The sequence below is a fragment of the Mauremys mutica genome, unplaced genomic scaffold (genome assembly GCF_020497125.1).
Source record: "Mauremys mutica isolate MM-2020 ecotype Southern unplaced genomic scaffold, ASM2049712v1 Super-Scaffold_100469, whole genome shotgun sequence".
Lineage (NCBI taxonomy): Eukaryota > Metazoa > Chordata > Testudines > Geoemydidae > Mauremys > Mauremys mutica.
In genome coordinates, this window is record NW_025423347.1 from 1 (window position 1) to 17,981 (window position 17,981).

The following is a 17,981-nucleotide window of genomic DNA, read 5'->3' on the forward strand; positions in this document are numbered from 1 at the left end:
GGGGGTAATATCATTTACAATCCAGTTAGGGAGAACACAGGGCGCAGCCTGTAGAATAAATCCCAAAATCCAATTAACATCACATTTCTCAGCAGGAGTCCCAAATTTCTTCCTGCCAGTATACAATTCTTCGTTTCTTCACCAGGGTCAGTTCTCAATGTCCTTTTAGTCAGGAATTTCTGGACTTTGGCAATATCAACAACGTGAGTGTTTTTTCTTCTTTTCCACCACCGTCGTGGTTCAGCTTCTACAGGGGGAAATAATCAGGACGTGGGGGCTGCAGCGGACAAGGGAGAGATTAGCCAGCACGTTACCTTGTCCTTTTTTCCTGCTGTTTAAAAGCACAATGGAACTAAAAAATAATTAGGCCAATCATCAGTAGGAAAATTCTCCTGATGTGAAGGGGTCTTTTGCAATAAAATCATGGGTCCAGGCAATCAGTCTCCTGGTTGCAAAAATGGCAGGGCTGCTAGGATCTTTGGGCAGCTCTTCCATACCTGTGAAAGGAGACAGCTAACACAGTCCGTTAGTGCCTGGCAGGATTTTGCAGCTCTCATTAGCTTTTTTGGGCCCAGTCAAGCTCTCTTTAGTCTGGGCTGTTCGCCAAGTCTTAGCTGTTAGCAATGTGTGTCCTTGACTGGGGCTAGAAAAGAATGAGCTTTTCTTCGGGTAAATCATCCTGTTCCTTTTCTTTCCCTGCTTGGCTTCTTTTAAACTGTAAATCCTGTGTCAGAAACACCCAGCTGTTGCTGCTCATACCGGAGAAGCATAACGGTTTTCCCGGCACTGTCCCCGGCTCAGACCAGCCAGCGTACGACGCCTTCTTCGGGCTCCTGCCAAAACAACTTACTTGCTTGTAGGTCCGAGCGACCTCCGGGGCCACGGCACGAGCCTCTGCCTGCGCCGTGCACTCCAACGCCTTCCCGTCCAGGGCTCGCTTCCAGCGGAGCACCTCCTCGTCCTGTGCCCGAAGGCCGGTCAGGAGGAGCCTCCCCAACTCCCCCTCTCTTCTTAATAAGTAAATCAGTGCAGCAGGGGAAATCTTTTCCCCCTGTCGATTCATAATGTGCAAATAAAGCTTCTGTGTTATCTTTTCTTCAGCTGATACAGCGGTACTCACGTTAGCTGCTCTGCCCTTCTCCTCCGCGGCTTATAGCCGCTGCTTTCCTCCGCGACTTATAGCCGCCCCTCTCCTCCGCGGCTTATAGCCGCTCTCCTCAGGGCTCAGGTGCGTCTCTCTTTTCGGACGCCCGGGGGCTTCTCCAGCACTCCCTGCTGCAGCTCCTCTGCTTGCCTCTGGGCTCAGGCTCCTGGCCGTTCGCCTCTGGGCTCAGGCTCCCGACACTATCATCATTCGATACGAATCACGTCGGATAAGCACTCCCCGCCTCTGGGCTAAGGCTCCTGGCCGTTCGCCTCTGGGCTCAGGCTCCCGACACTATCATCACTCGATACGAGTCACGTCGGATAAGCACTCCCCGCCTCTGGGCTCAGGCTCCTGGCCGTTCGCCTCTGGGCTCAGGGCTTCTCCGCCTGGGTCAGGCCACCGACACTTTCATTCGATATGAATCACGTCGGGGTCACCATTTGTTGCGTTGCATGCGGGCCGGATAAAGCACAACAACCAATATGATTGCAAGTTGAATCGTTTATTATTTACAATGCATCATATTATATAGGCTTCTCCATATTAGCAAACGTCAGACACACCAACATTACATTGCTGCTGATTGGTTCTTTGTCTGATACACACACTTTTCACATGCATGGCCCTTTGCTTACTGGTTTCCCATTTCCCATGCAACTTATCTGATCCCAGTTAGGCCACCTGGCGTCTGTCTCCCACGGGCTAGCTCTCAACTTTCTCATAACAACTTTATCTAACACCTCTATTCTTGTTGTCCTGCTGCTGTAACTTTCCACCAAGGCAGCATAGGGATGATGTAACCCCACAGCGGAGTGTGAAGCCTCTCCCCTAGGTTGGGGTGCCGAGGATTAAGCCTTCCTCTGTGGCTTGGGCTGGGGAGCATGATCCGGCGTCGGGTCCATTTGGGTGGAGCTGGCGGCCGGCAAGAATTTGGGCCATCAGGTCAACCCTCTGTGGAAATGGGGGTGAGCCGGCAGGCCTGCGATTTTGGCTTCGCGGGCGGGCAGCTCAAGCCTGGCCTCCTATGAGCCTGGAAGGCAGCCGGCCGGGCTCACCCGTCTCCTCCCCGGGCCCAAGTTCCTTTCAGGCAGCAGGTGGAGCGAGGAGCCCAGGGAGGAGAGCCCAAGGAGGTGTCCGGAGCCTCCTCCTGCCCGGCGCCTGTGCCCGCGCCCAGCAGGGCTCTTGCCCGCTCCCGGCCCACCTGGTTTTGGCCTCTGCCACCCCTAGCAGTCAGCCAAAAGACCAGAAGCCACCCTCTCCCTCCTGCACCCCGAGTGGCCAGCATGGGGCTTGAACCCATGACCTTGGCGTTATTAGCACCACGCTGTAACCAGCTGAGCTAGCCAGCCTACGGTATGCCCTCTCTTGCCTGACCCTTTTGGAAGGAGTCACCGGCTAGCGCGGGGAACGATGTGGCCTCCGTTATCAAATGAATGGATCAAGACAGCACTTGCCAAGGTAGGGGAATTAGCTCAAGTGGTAGAGCGCTCCCTTCGCATGCGAGAGGCAGCGGGATCAATGCCCGCATTCTCCAGCGGCAAGGCAGCCGTGGGGACCTTCTCTTGCCCTTCTTTTAGAAGCCATGGACAGTCAGCCGGCTCAGCTCCTCCAGTGGCCTCCATCCCTCTCCCCGCTTGGCCTCCCAAAAGGCCAGCCCTTGCGGAGCACAAAGCTCTTCCACCCCGGCCCTTCTCCCCCTTGCGCTGACTGGGAGGCTGGCGACAGCTGGGGGAAGTTAGCTCAAATGGAAGAGCATGGGAGAAGTAGTCAGACCCATACACACATTCTCCAGCCTGCTCTGCTCTGCTCTGCTCTGCTGTGCTGGGCTCTAGTGGGGGACCTGCACCTTTCTTTCTGAGCTCTCACTGGAGCACAATCCCTTTCCTCCTCCCTCCCTGCTAGTCTACGCCAAGCTCATTGGCCGGGAGGGAGAGCCACTCAAATACAGAATTACTCACATCCCAGGGGTCCATGAAGAGAATGAGGAGATGGGCGGGGTGGCATGCGATACCAGCTCAGCTGAGACCGTGAGACCTCGCAGCCTCCTGATCTCAGGCAGCATGGCAGCCGTGGAGCAGAGCAGAGCACGCAGACAGCTTGGAGACAGCCAAAGCGGGGAAGGGCTGCGTTGGTCTGGAAGAGGGAGTCGGTGGCTGTCTATCCTGGCGGAGGCAGGGTCGTTTTGCTGTATGCTGGGCCAGAGGCCAGGGAGTCTGCTAGAGTTGCTGAGCTGGGCCTGCTTCTGGCTTTGCTTGGGTTAGAGGAAAGTGGTGAAGATAAGAACGGCCCTCCTGGGTGAGACCGATGGTCCATCTAGGCCACTATCACGTCTTCCAACAGTAACCGATGCCAGGCGCTTCAGAGGCAATGACCAGAGCAGGCAATCGTCAAGTGATCTATCCCTGCGTTGTCTTCTGAAGCTTGGTGCTTGTTTCAGGGGCTAACTCTCAGCCCAGACACACTCCAGGGAGGGAGCGTTGGTGTTTGTGCCGAGGAGCGTGGCTGGGACTCGGACCCCCTTCCCCAGCTCTGGGTAGCGCCCCCCCTCCCCCCCATTTCAGGCTGTGTTCTGCTTAAGGCCACAGAGCCCTTGCCTTTTTTTGCCCGGTGCCTGAGAGTCAGGCCAGCTGAGGGTAATTAGCTCAAGCGGCAGAGCGCTCGCATTGCATGCGAGAGGTAGTGGGGGGCAATGCCCGCATTCTCCGAGCCTGTCGACTAAGGGCTCCTGATGAGCCTGGTGGACGGGAGAGCCGGCCATCTGACTTTTGGCCTTGCTGCCCGTAGCGGTCAAGCCGAAAAATCAAAAGCCATCCTCCCCAGGCCCACAGCCACCCAGGGGCTCCTCTGCACCATCTTGCCTGAGCCGGTGGAAGTGGAGCCTGGAACTGAGCTGAAGCGCTGATGGTTATTTGCACTGTGCGCTTCACATGGAGGTGAAAACACGGGGCACAGATCTTTGAGCACAACCCTCGTCCTGAGGAATTGGGGGGGGGGGCTGCACAAAGAGAGACCGGCTCTCCCTGGCGGGACTGCAGCGGCTCTTCACAGGGGCAGTCCCACTGGCAATTCGTACCAGAGTTTTGAAAGCCTCCTTTTCTGGCCTGGCTCCCCTCTCTTGAGGGAGACTGGTGACCCCAAACTTCCCAGAAACCATCATAGCGAGGCCAACCTGAGCACAGACACCTGCTCAGCACCCCGGGGTGCAGCCCTGAACTCCAGCAATCAGCTACACTCAGCTGCCCACCTAACAAGCGTTACACGCAGGAGCCTTCGTGCCCCGCGTGTTCAGGTCCCTCCCAGCGCCAGCTTTAAACTCCGCTGCTCAGTTCTAAGCTTTGGCCACACGGGGGCAGCCTGGAGCTCAGCCAACGCTTCCCATTGCTGGTTGCGTTTCCCGCTCCTCGTGGCAGGTTCACACCCCGCAGGCAGATCTCTGAATCGGAGCCGAACAGTTCCCCAAATCCAGCGCTTTAGCAGCAGCTTTGCTAGGAAAGCGCTGACGTCACCAAGTAAAGTAAGAGCCAGAGCGCTGTGTCCAGGATCTTCTCTTGGGCCCCTCACCGTGGTGTCTGTCAGGCGCAAGGAGAAACCAGGGAAATGTTTTCATGGCGTTTAAGGGCAGAAGGGGCCATTAGCTCAGCTAGTCTGACCCCCGAATAACACAGAATTACACCATGACACGTATTGATCCCACAGACCTTAGATAGATCAAAGCATTTCAGCCCTCAGGAAGGAGGCTAAACTGGGTACCAGAGGCAGCGGACAAGGGGCCCCCAAGGCAATGGCAGGGAGCTGACGAGGTGAAATATGCCCAGATGATCCCAGCAGGCGACCCACCCCCATGCTGCAGAGGTGGGAGTCCCTGTTCCTCCTGCCCTTAAGAATCTCTGGTGGTAAGTGGGTGCCCCCAGTTCCCCAGATAAGAATCCTCCATGTGGTTTCCCTGGCTTCACCTCCAAATAAGAACATTGTGTGGAGGGAGTGGGAGGAAGGTTGTCTCGCAGATCTGTAAAGGGGGACTGTGTCTCCCTGTCTGGCCCAGGTTCCTGGGAGGAAGTGATCTCAGTGTGTCTGGCTGTCTCCATTCCTCCCATCCATAAGAATCCCTGGTGTGTGGGTGCACCCTAGACCATTAAGGATCTCTGGTGGGTGGGTGTCTCTCTCCCCCTAGTCAGGATCTCTGGGGCGTGCCTGTATAAAAGGAGACTTTGACTCACCCAGGCTGGGCTGCCATCATGGAACAGACCAGGTCCTTCTGTGGAGGTTTTGCGTTCCTCCAAGGACGTGATCTCAGTGTGTGTGGGTGTCCCTGTCCCTTCAACCCTTAACAATCCCTGGTGCGTGGGTGTGCTGGGCCCTATGACAATCCCCTCTGTCTTACCCCCCATGAGGGATCCGGTGGATGTGGGTGTTCTCCACACTACTGAGGGTGTCTGGTGCCCCTGTCCCTCCTGGTTAATAGTGGAGTGTGTGGGTGTCCCCCTGCCCATTAAGGATCCGTGTTGTGCGGATGCCCCCGTTCTTCTCATTAAGAATGGTGCAATGGAGCATATGGGTGTGTCCCGCACCCCATGAACTAGCTGCCGTGTGTGGTTCCCCTGCCCCCATCCAGGCTCTGTGGTGTGTGGGTGTCTCTGTTCCCCTTTTCAAGATCTGTGTGGCAGGGGGGGGTACCTCCCCCCAAGTCAGAATCCCCAGCGTGTGGGTGCTCCCATCCCCCCACCCAGGCTCTGCGGGGGAGGGGGGTGTCTAAAAAGAGACTGTGTCTCACTGTCTTGCCCAGGCTGCGCTGCAGGGGCTATTCACAGGTGCGATCCCACTACTGATCAGCACGGGAGATTTGACCTGCTCCGTTTCTGACCTGGGCCGGTTCACCCCTCCTTAGGCAACCTGGGGACCCCAAGCTTCCCCAGGATCACCACATTGATGCCAAATTTAGTGTGGACACCCGATTGGCACAGCCCCCAACTCCTGAGCTCAAGCAATGCACCGGCCTCAGCCTCCCCAGGCGCTGGGATCACAGGCACCAGCCACGGAGCCCGGCTTGTTTTGCGATCTGGCAGCTGAAACTTTAAACTCTGCTTGTGAGCTCTGTGCCTTGGCCAGACGGGGACAGCCTGGAACTGGGAAATGCTCCTGCTCCCCCCGCCCCCGTCTCATGTCGAGCTGCAGGCGCCGCTGTCCTGCCAGGTAAGATCCCGGCTGTTTCGGTGCCCCCTTCCCCCGCACAGGTGTCCGGGTACCTCTGCCCCCCATACAGAATCCTGGATGTGTGGGTGTCCGTCCCTCTGCAGAGGATCCCAGAGTGTGGATGCCCTTGTCTCCCCTACAAGATCCTGGGTGTGTGGGTGCCACTCTCCCCCCAGCAGATCTCTGGTGGGTGGGTCCCCAGGGTGTGAGTGCTCCCATCCCCTGATACAGGCTGGGGGGGGTATAACTGGCTCTCCCTGTCCTGCCCAGGCGGTGCTACAGCAGCTGTTCACAGGGGCAGCAACCCCACTGTCACCCTGCAGCTTTAACCTGCTCCAGGGGTGACCTGCTTCACCCTCCTGTGGGAGCCCGGGGACCCCGAACTGCCCAGAATCACCTGATTGATGCCGAGCTTAGCACAGACACCGGCTCAGCATGGCAGGGAGCTGCCCTGAGCCCTGACAATCAGCTTCCCTCAGCCTCCTGCTGCACAGCGAGGGTCCCACGCGAGAGGCTTTGGGCCCAGTTTGTTCAGGAGCGTCCCAGGCTCCAGCTGTAAACTCTGCTGGTCAGTTCTAATCTTTGGCCACACGGGGGCGGCACTGACGGTCCCACCTAAACGCTGTTTGCGTTCGACCCTTCGGATCGCAGATTGTAACCCGCGGGCAGATCTCTGAGTGCAGCCAAATCCCTCCCCAAACTGAACATTGAAGCAGCAGCTCCCGTTGGAAAGATCAGGATTTTTGCCTTTAAAAACAAGGAAAATGTCTCCAGCGAGAGACTGAAGAAGCTCAATTGATTTCATTGACTGGAGGCTAAGAGGCGATTTAATCACTGTTTTAAATACGTTTTACAAATTCCCAGAGGGGGGGAATATGTGATTTAAAGGGTTCTTTAATTCACCAGACAAAGATTGAACACGACCCCATTGGCTTGCAGTCGATGTCAGAAAATCCCACCTGGAAATGACCATTTTTTAACCGTGAGGCTAATTATCTAGTGGAACAAGCTCCGCAAGGGAGGTGGTAATTTCCCCATCACTTGCAGTTTGTAAATCAAGACTGCAGCTCTTGCTGCAAGATACCTGGTGTGTGGGTGTCCCTGTTCTGTGTTTCGGGATCCCTGGTACATGGTGCCTCCCTCTCACCAGTTCAGGATCCCCACAATGGGAGCTCCCATCCCCCCATACAGTCTCTGCGGGGGAGGGGAGGTGTCTAAAAAGAGACCGTGTCTCACTGTCTTGCCCAGGCTACGCTGCAGGGGCTATTCACAGGTGCGATCCCACTACTGATCAGCAGGGGAGATTTGACCTGCTCCGTTTCCGACCTGGGCTGGTTGACCCCTCCTTAGGCAACCTGGGGACCCCAAGCTTCCCAGGGATCACCATATTGATGCCGAACTTAATGCGGACACCTGATCGGCACAGCCCCCTGACCAGGCCAGAGAGAGCAGAAGGTTTCCCGTATTGTTTCCCGCTCTTGTTTTCTTGACTAGTTTCTCCTCTGCACCAGCTTGCTCTTTTGCTTTGTGAGCCTGGCTAGCTCAGTTGGTAGAGCATCAGACTTTTAATCTGAGGGTCCAGGGTTCAAGTCCCTGGTCAGGTGATAAACTACTCAGGAAGGTCTTAAACTGTGTTTCTGGAGTCCTCTTTCATGTTACTTTTTCTCTCTAGGATTTTGCCTTTCCTCAGAAGGGCCTTTGTGTGGGGGGGATTGAAGGGGCAACTTCCTGACAGCCCCTCTGTCCTTGCAGCCTGGAGGAATAAAGGCCTCTGGGCATATAGCATGTTCCTTCCCTGCACACACACACACACACACAGAATATCCCTAAGGAATTACAATCACCTGCTGCCTTCCCCTGTCCTGCTGGATCCCCAAACGAGGATGCTCTTCAGCCTAAACCCATGTCCCCTCTTTTCCCAGTGCCCCTCAGTCCCAACCCTCAGTCCCTCCTGTGCTCACTGCTCCTCACTCCCAACCAGAGCCTGCTCCTCTTCACCCTTCTCCTCTGTCCCAACCCACAGCCCCCTCCTATTCCCGGTGCCCCTCAATCCCAACCCACAGCCCCCTCCTATTCCCGGTGCCCCTCAATCCCAACCCACAGGCCCCTCCTCCTCACGCTGCTCTTCAATCCCAACCCACAGCTCCCTCCTTCCCTCCAGCAGCAGGTGCTTCAGACCCTTACATTGCAGTGTAGACATACCCTGAGAGGGCATCTATACTGTGATAAAATCCCTGTGGCCCGGCTGGCCTGGATGATCTGATTTGGGCTCCTGGGGCTCAGACTGGAGCCCAGGCTCGGCGACCCTCACCCTCGTGGGGTCTTGGAGGCTGGGCTGAAGCCCAAGTGTCTACACTGTAATTTTATAACCCTGCAGCACAAGCCCCACAAGCCTGAATCAACTGACCCAGGGTTTGAGAATAGTGACTTGGGTGTGTTAATGGCAGTGTAGACATAATGCTAGGCTATGTCCACACTGCAATGAAACACCCACGGCTGCCCCGTGCCAGTGCAGGCTCCCAGGCAAGGGCTGTGGGGTGGTAAATTTGCAGTGTAGACATCTCCGCTCAAGCTCAATATCGGGCTCTGGACCCCACAAGGTTGGGAGGGAGTTTAGCAAGCAAAAAAGGTAAATTGGCAGTGGAGTATTCCCCTGGACTCAACGGCATTTCTCCATTGGTCTGTCTGCTTTGGGGCAGGGACAATAACACGTCCTGCTGCTTTCGTTGTTTCAAAGGGCGGTTTAGGATTTTCATTGTCATACACGGTGCACAAAGCAGGACTCAACCCTCGGTGCAAACTAAATGAGCTGCCCACAGATTCTGGCAGCCACAATGAGCCATTTGGTGTGAGAGTCCAGACCTGCCTCGTCCCAGAGGGAGGGGGTCATCTGCGAGGGGCTTAGAACACTCATCTACCACCTCCTAACTCCCAAACTTTCAGTAACTCTGTTATCAGTGCCTGTGAGTGTTATTTAAACCATAAAACCAGCCACCCTGGGCTAGACCACAGGTCCCTCTAGCTTCTTATTTTTTCTTTTTACAGTAGCCAATACCAGGTGCCCCAACAACCAGTCAACAAGGCACTACTGGGAGTTGAATCCAGGATCTCCTGTTTACAAAACAGGTGCTTTAGCCAGCTAAGCCATGGTGCCTGCTTGTGTCTAAGCTCTCATGTCTGCCCAAACCTGACTCCCTGCCATCCCCACCGGGGCCTGACAAGCTTTGCTTGCATTTGGATTCTTCAAAACAGAGGAGCAGGTGACATTTTCCTTGCAAGCTGTGTGTGTGTGTGTGTGTGTGTGTGTGTGTGTGTGTGTGTGTGTGTGTGTGTGTGTATCTTTGTCCAGGTCTGCACTACAAAGTTATTTCAGCATCATTATATTGCTCAGGTGTGTGAAAAACACACAACGCTCCCTCGGTCAGCAGCTTGTGGCTGGTGCACACACTGCAATGCCACGTCTGGAGACAAAACTGCCCTGTTTTGGTGACAAAATAAAACCACCTCGACGAGAGGCCTAGAACTTTGTGCAGCAAACTTAAAGTGACAAGTTGTCAGTGTAAATGCTGCTGTTCATTATATCACCATAACTGGACTCCTCCAGTATCCCACAATGCCTGCTATGAACTCGCCTGCCCTGCATTCCTGCTACAGAGCCATGGGCCCCTCCCCTTTCATCGCTCTGGGAAGTTCTGACAGCTGAGCCTGCTGCTCTGCTCCGGCAGCCAGGAGCAAATCACCGCCGTGGATATTGCTCTCTCCCGCACTGCGAACACAGAGCAGGCGGCAGAAGCAGGGGCGGCTCTACGAATTCTGCCGCCCCAAGCAGGGAGGCGCGTTGCGCCGCTCACGCCGCCGGGCGCCGGTCCCGCGCCTCCGCGGGACCTCCCGCAGATGTGCCGCTGGTCCCACGCCTACGGTGGAGCTTCCACAGTTATGCCTGCGGGAGGTCCACACGAGCCGCGGGACCAGCGCACCCGCCGCAGTCATGCCTGCGGGAGGTTCGGTCGTCCTGCGGCTCCGTTGGATCTCCCACAGGCATGACTGCGGAAGGTCCGCCGGACCCGCCTGCCGCCCTCCCATTAAAATGCTGCCCCACATGCGCGCTTGGCGCACTGGGGTCTGGAGCCGGCCCTGGGCGGAAGCTTCCTTACAGTGCGGGGGGTGGGCCTTACGGCCCATGGACCTCTAAACCCCCATGAGCCAGCACCCCTGACACCGAGCCAGGCAGGTAGCAGCATGTGTGTGTTTGACAAAGACTGCTGTGCTGTGTTGAGCCAGTGAGGGAAGCAGGGGCTGATATTGGTGCTGTCCCCCTCCCCCTGCCTCAGGACTGGTTGCTTCCAGCAGCTGTCTGAACTTAGAGACAGCGCCGACACTCTCACTCTTCTCTAACACACACACTCCCTCTCCCCACACACAGTCTCTGCCCCATCACACACACTTCAGGTGAAAAGCGGCTGTCAATGTAGTAGGATGTGATGCTGTACCAGCCTATGAGACATTGCAAACCCTTCCCAAAGCACCCTGCAGCCAGTTGCACAGTGGGATAGCTACCCACAGTGCACTGCTCTCTGTGGCGATCCAAGAGTTGCTAGCGTGGATGTGCTCTGGTGACACAAGCCGCATAGTGTGGATACGCAACAGCAGTTTAATTAAAATGCTTTAAGTAAAGCCGCATAACTCTGTTGTGTAGACACAACCTGAGAGTGAGACAAGACCTAGCTCCTGTTGACACCAAGGATGCTCAGCCACTGAAACTAAATTGTTAAATTTAAAGAATGGCAAGTTCCTCCATAGTTGGCAGGACTCAACCCCGAGCAAGGAGCCACCAATGGATTTCTAATCTATCACCTTAATCGCTCAGCCACAACTACTTGCTTTATGCAGTTTTCTCACTACACTCTAGTTCTGATCTCACTGAGTGATCATTTCCAATTGTTTAACCAGACCAGCTTCTACACCCCACACACTGCTATGCTTGTGTCCATGGCTGAACAGCAAGAATTCCTGCCCATTTCCCTTCTGGCTGGAGTATGATGAGAATATGTTTGTGGTTAATGACGTTGCTGAGGATTGTTGTCCCTTTCCTGCCTTGATTAATCCTGCCTTCATTCAGACAGTCCCTTTCCCGCCATATCCCCAGCACATCAGTGATTGCAATATCAGGGGGCAGGTTTTCTCTGAGGCACTGAGCTTTGCCAGGGGGTTGGTGGCTCCTTTCTTTCCTCACCCTGGAGTAAACTCAGCTTTTTATTCCATCCCTGATGTTTCATGGAATAACAACGCAGCATGAAGAAAGAGTTGGGCACAGCGGGTCTCAGGGAGGAAGAAGAGAGGTGCAAGCGGTGGGCTGGGCTGGGCTGGGCAGGGGAGGGGACAGAGACGTGTGGGTGGCAGGCAGGATGGGTGTCACGGGAGGGGACAAAGAGGTGTGGGTGGGGGGCAGGGCAGGTCTCAGGGGAGGGGGCAGAGAGGTGTGGGTGGTGGGCAGAGCAGGTCTCAGGGGAGCGGCAGAGAGGTGGGTGGTGGGCAGGGCAGGTCTCAGGCGAGGGGCAGAGAGGTGCGAGTGGTGGGTAGGGCAGGTTTCAGGGGAGGGGCAGAGAGGTGTGGGTGGTGAGCAGGGCGGTTCTCAGGGGAGGGTGCAGAAAGGTGTGGGTGGTAGGCAGGGTGGGTCTCGGGGAGGGGGCAGAGAGGTGTGGGTGGTGGGCAGGGCAGGTCTCAGGGGAGGGGCAGAGAGGTGTGGGTGGTGGGCAGAGAAGGTCTCAGGGGAGGGGCAGAGAGGTGTGGGTGGTGGGCAGTGCAGGTTTCAGGGGAGGGGCAGAGAGGTGTGGGTGGTGGGCAGGGCAGGTCTCAGGGGAGGGGCAGAGAGGTGTGGGTGGTGGGCAGGGCAGGTCTCAGGGGAGGGGCAGAGAGGTGTGGGTGGTGGGCAGGGCAGGTCTCAGGGGAGGGGCAGAGAGGTGTGGGTGGTGGGCAGAGCAGGTCTCTGGGGAGGGGCAGAGAGGTGGGGGCGGTGGGCAGGGAGGGTCTCAGGGGAGGGGCAGAGAGGTGTGGGTGGTGGGCAGGGCAGGTCTCAGGGGAGGGACAGAGAGGTGTGGGTGGTGGGCAGAGCAGGTCTCAGGGGAGGGGCAGAGAGGTGTGAGTGGTGGGCAGAGCAGGTCTCAGGGGAGGGGAAGAGAGGTGTGGGTGGTGGGCAGGGCAGGTCTCAGGGGAGGGGCAGAGAGGTGTGGGTGGTGGGCAGAGCAGGTCTCAGGGGAGGGGCAGAGAGGTGTGGGAGGTGGGCAGAGCAGGACTCAGGGGAGGGGCAGAGAGGTGAGGGCGTTGGGCAGAGCAGGTCTCAGGGGAGGGGCAGAGAGGTGTGGGCGATGGGCAGGGCAGGTCTCAGGGGAGGGGCAGAGAGGTGTGGGTGGTGGGCAGGGCAGGTCTCAGGGGAGGGGCAGAGAGGTGTGGGTGGTGGGCAGGGCAGGTCTCCGGGGTGGGGCAGAGAGGTGTGGGTGGTGGGCAGGGCAGGTCTCCGGGGAGGGGCAGAGAGGTGTGGGTGGTGGGCAGAGCAGGTCTCAGGGGAGGGGCAGAGAGGTGTGGGTGGTGGGCAGGGCAGGTCTCAGGGGAGGGGCAGAGAGGTGTGGGTGGTGGGCAGGGCAGGTCTCAGGGGAGGGGCAGAGAGGTGTGGGTGGTGGGCAGGGCAGGTCTCAGGGGAGGGGGCAGAGAGGTGTGGGTGGTGGGCAGAGCAGGTCTCAGGGCAGGGGCAGAGAGGTGTGGGTGGTGGGCAGGGCGGGTCTCAGGGGAGGGGGCAGAGAGGTGTGGGTGGTGGGCTGAGCAGGTCTCGGGGAGGGGCAGAGAGGTGTGGGTGGTGGGCAGGGCAGGTCTCGGGGGAGGGGCAGAGAGGTGTGGGTGGTGGGCAGAGCGGGTCTCAGGGGAGGGGGCAGACAGGTGGGGGTGGTGGGCTGAGCGGGTCTCGGGGAGGGGCAGAGAGGTGTGGGTGGTGGGCAGGGCAGGTCTTGGGGGAGGGGCAGAGAGGTGTGGGTGGTGGGCAGGGCAGGTCTCAGGGGAGGGGCAGAGAGGTGTGGGTGGTGGGCAGCGCAGGTCTCAGGGGAGGGGCAGAGAGGTGTGGGTGGTGAGCAGGGCAGGTCTCAGGGGAGGGGCAGAGAGGTGTGGGTGGTGGGCAGAGCAGGTCTCAGGGGAGGGGCAGAGAGGTGTGGGTGGTGGGCAGGGCAGGTCTCAGGGGAGGGGCAGAGAGGTGGGGGTGGTGGGCAGAGCAGGTCTCAGGGGAGGGGCAGAGAGGTGTGGGTGGTGGGCAGAGCAGGTCTCAGGGGAGGGGCAGAGAGGTGTGGGTGGTGGGCAGGGCAGGTCTCAGGGGAGGGGCAGAGAGGTGGGAGTGGTGAGCAGGGCAGGTCTCAGGGGAGGGGCAGAGAGGTGTGGGTGGTGGGCAGGGAGGGGCTCAGGGGAGGGGCAGAGAGGTGAGGGTGGTGGGCAGGGCAGGTCTCAGGGGAGGGGCAGAGAGGTGCAGGTGGTGGGCAGAGCAGGTCTCAGGGGAGGGGCAGAGAGGTGTGGGTGGTGGGCAGGGCGGGTCTCAGGGGAGGGGCAGAGAGGTGTGGGTGGTGGGCAGGGCGGGTCTCAGGGGAGGGGCAGAGAGGTGTGGGTGGTGGGCTGAGCAGGTCTCAGGGGAGGGGCAGAGAGGTGCGGGTGGTGGGCAGGGCAGGTCTCAGGTGAGGGACAGAGAGGCGTGGGTGGTGGGCAGGGTAGGTCTCAGGGGAGGGGGCAGAGAGGTGTGGGTGGTGGGCAGGGCGGGTCTCAGGGGAGGGGCAGAGAGGTGTGGGTGGTGGGCTGAGCAGGTCTCGGGGAGGGGCAGAGAGGTGTGGGTGGTGGGCAGGACAGGTCTCGGGGAGGGGCAGAGAGGTGTGGGTGGTGGGCAGGGCAGGTCTCAGGGGAGGGGCAGAGAGGTGTGGGTGGTGGGCAGAGCAGGTCTCAGGGGAGGGGCAGAGAGGTGTGGGTGGTGGGCAGGGCAGGTCTCAGGGGAGGGGCAGAGAGGTGTGGGTGGTGGGCAGGGCAGGTCTCGGGGTGGGGCAGAGAGGTGTGGGTGGTGGGCAGACCTTGGGGCAGAGGGGTAGAGGCACGAGCAGCAGGCAAGGAGGCCTCAGGGGAGGAGAGGAGTGAGCAAGAGGCGGACTAGCTCTTAGGGAGCTTCCAGTGCTCATGCCCTGCCTCCCCAAATGTAAGAGTCATGGGCCACCTGTTCTCTGGGTCTTCACTAACCAAACCCCTCCCGGAGCTCTGTTGATGGGATCAGCCCTCCTGTTGACACAGTGCTGTCTGCACCGGGGCTGGGTTGATAGAACTGCATTTCTTGGGGGAGTGTAAATTTTTTACACCCCTAGTAATGTAGTTACACTGACCTAATTTTGGAGCATAGACCTGTCCAAAGAATCACACACACACTTTGGGAGCAAAACTTCACCTGCTCCTCTGCTTTACAGAATCCAAACACGAGCAAAGCTTGTCAGGCCCCTGTGGGGTTTGGCAGACAGTCAGGTGTAGGCAGACAGGATGCTTTTAATAACAGCAAGCACCATGGCTTAGCTGGTTAAAGCCACTGTTTAGTAAACAGGAGACCCTGGGTTCAACTCCCAGTGGTGTCTTAGGAAGTGGCTTTTGGGGCACCTGGCATTGGCTACTGTCAGAAGACAAGATTCAGAGCTAGGTGGACCAATGGTCTATCCCAGAGTGGCTATTCCTATGGTTTAAATTACACTCACAGGCACTGATAACAGAATTACAGAAAGCTTGGGAGTTAAGAGCAGACAGACCAATGGAGAAATGCCATGAGTCCAAGGTAATACTTCACTGCGGTTTTACCATTTCCCCTTGCTAAACTCCCTCCCAACCTTGTGGGCTCCTAGAGCTGGGTACTGAGCCTGAGCCCAGACACGGACACTGCAACTTTATCCAGACCAAGCTGCAAGATCCTGATTAATATGACATGGGCCAGCCCTGGGTGTTTCATTGTACTGGAGACGTAGCCTAATGTTATGTCTACACTGTGATTAAAACACCCAGGGCACCTGTCTCAAAGCCCAGGTCAGCTGACTCAGGCTTATGGGGCTTGGGCTGCAAGACTATAAAATTACAATGCAGACAAATGGGCTTGAGCTCAACCTCTGAGGCCCCATGCGAGGGGAGGGTTTCTGGACCCAGGCTTCAGCGTGAACACAGATATCTGCACCACAGTTTTTAGCCCCACAGCTTTAGCTCCATGAGCCCAAGTCAGATGACCCAGGCCAGCCATGCTGCCATCTTTATCCCAGGAGAGATGGACTCTAAGGGTACATCTCCATTGCAATGTCAGCCCAGGTGTAGCACGCTGTGCTCAAAGCAGCACCCTGCAAGCCCCATATTCACCACTCTCATATAATGATGACATGGTTTGTACAAAGTCTGCCTGGTGAGGTATCATTTCAAAAGTCTTGATCTGTTGCACATTAATATCGTGTTGGATTGTGTGTGCTCGTATTGGTTGGGAAGTTATGAAGTTTTGCTCTGTGTGTGTTACTAAGGCCTGGTCTACACTAAGCTCGGGGGTCGAACTAGGGTACGCGAATTCAGCTACGTGAATAACGTAGCTGAATTCGAACTACCCTAGTTCGACTTACTTACCGTCCAGACGCCGCGGAAGCGAACTCCGTGGCTCCAAGGTCGACTCCGGCAACTCCTCCTGCCGCGGTGGAGTACCGGAGTTCGAACTAGCGCTTCCGGGGTTCGAACTATCGCGTCTAGATCAGACGCGATAGTTCGAACTCCGAGCAGTCGAACTCGCCGCGTCGACCGTCCCGGTAAGTGTAGACTAGCCCTGAGATATGTTATGAGGTTGGGAAATGCCCCCCACCAGCCTTTCAGGTGTGACAAGGGAGGCGCCAGACTCGCTGCTGGCCCATTGAAGGGATCCACACTCCCGAGGACTATCCCAGGAACGGTGTACAATGCAGGCTTCTCCGAGATAGCACAGAGACAATGGACACTGCTTGAGTCACATCATAGCAAAGGAGCTTCCTAGCAAGTTGGAAGAAACTATGAAAGGGGGGTAGAGACATTATGAATTAGCCTCTCTCCCCCACAACTCAATACCTGTAAACACATCTGGAGGACAAACACTGAACTGAGATAAATGAGAAGAGAATAATAATAATACATTCAAATCAAAGTCCCCAAACAGACTAGTATGGGTGTTTCAGCAGAAAATTTTCAGTTTGGGGAATTTTGTTTTCTCAGTCAGACCTTGCCAAGGGAAGCAGGGAGAAAATGTTTGAGTTGCCTCCTTCAGAACAGCTTGGCCTAGACACTAGCTCTGGTTCACTGCTCTGGCCTTGCTCGGGTTGAGGGTATTTTAATAATTTGGGCAGGTCCCAGGGTGTTTGGGGGAGAGGATTAGGATGTTACCTTTTGAGATAAAAACTAAGAAATACAGCACTAGAGAAATTTTTTTTAGAAATCTGAGATTTAGACATTTAATTTAAAGCAAGGGAGGTCTGAGTTTCTGAGAAGGTTTTTGTTTGCAAGAAGCAACATTGGTTGATCTGTCATTGTACCAAAGGGGGAGATGGTTGTCTATAAAGGAGAGGTGAAAACTAAACGTAGCATATGAGGATGCAATTTGAACCCATGCGTGCAGAGCATAATGGATTAGCAGCCCATCTTCTTAACCACTCAGTTACCTCATGTGAGCTGCTAGAAAAGGGACAGGAGGAGAAATCTAAGGCCAGCAGAGATAGGGACACCATGGAGTTTTTACATACTAAGCGGAGGCAGGGGCTGAATGAGCTCCCCCCTCACATCTAGTGAGGAGCTGGGAAAGACTTCAGCAACAGACCGTGTTTGCATAGACACATCTAGTCTGCCTAGATATGCAGCATGATGGGGCCACTTTCCCAAAATGACCAGTTTTGGCTGGTGGCGGGTTACAAATCACTTTAGGATTGAGTGGAATGAAATGTTGTTATCCTTCCTGCATGAGTGAAGGGCAGCAGAACATACCTAGTCTGTCCTGATGGGGGGGTGGGTTGGTGACGAATAGCTTTTATTGGACTGCATAGAAGCAATTGAGGATGTCACCCTAAACCAGTGGTCCCCAAACTTTTCACACTGTGCCCTCTTAGCCATGGCTAAGGTCCCCCGGAAGCTGCGGTCGAGAACCAGGGCTGGGAGTGGGGCTGTGGCTTGCTGGGGAGAGGGGTGCAGACACAGGTAAGGGGGTCGCGGCTGGGCCGGGGGCTCAGGCTCAGGCTGAGGGTGGGGTGGGCGAAGAGCTGGGACAGAGTGGGGCTGAGTGGTGCTCCCTCCCTGCCCTCCATGGGGGCTGGCTCGGGCCCTGAGGTGCCCCCATGAACATTCCTCTGTGCCCCCCTAGGAGGCATGCCCCACATTTTGGGAATCACTCCCCTAAAATGACCCCTAGTCACTAAGCAGGGGCTAGTGATGCCAAAGCCCCGGGACAGGGAGCTTTGCCAGAGTGGCGCCTGCAGGTCACATGCTGGGGGGCTGACACAGGCTCAGTGCTCTGGAACAGCTCTGAACCAAACCCAGGCAGAGCCCTCATCAGTGTGACACCGCCCAGGGGACGCTGTCACTGGGGGAAACCTCCTGGCCTTCAGCA

General features: G+C 56.8%; 3 non-coding genes across 3 annotated transcripts; 2 read left to right on the forward strand and 1 right to left on the reverse strand.

The window, feature by feature from the left end:
* Positions 1-2,422: 2,422 nt before the first annotated feature.
* On the reverse strand, positions 2,423-2,496 carry TRNAI-AAU. Its single transcript has one exon. It is a non-coding gene; the product is annotated as a tRNA-Ile (tRNA).
* A 5,372-nt stretch (positions 2,497-7,868) lies between these two features.
* Positions 7,869-7,941, forward strand: TRNAK-UUU. The gene has a single exon. It is a non-coding gene; the product is annotated as a tRNA-Lys (tRNA).
* A 6,958-nt stretch (positions 7,942-14,899) lies between these two features.
* TRNAT-AGU lies at positions 14,900-14,973 on the forward strand. The gene has a single exon. It is a non-coding gene; the product is annotated as a tRNA-Thr (tRNA).
* Positions 14,974-17,981: the final 3,008 nt, after the last annotated feature.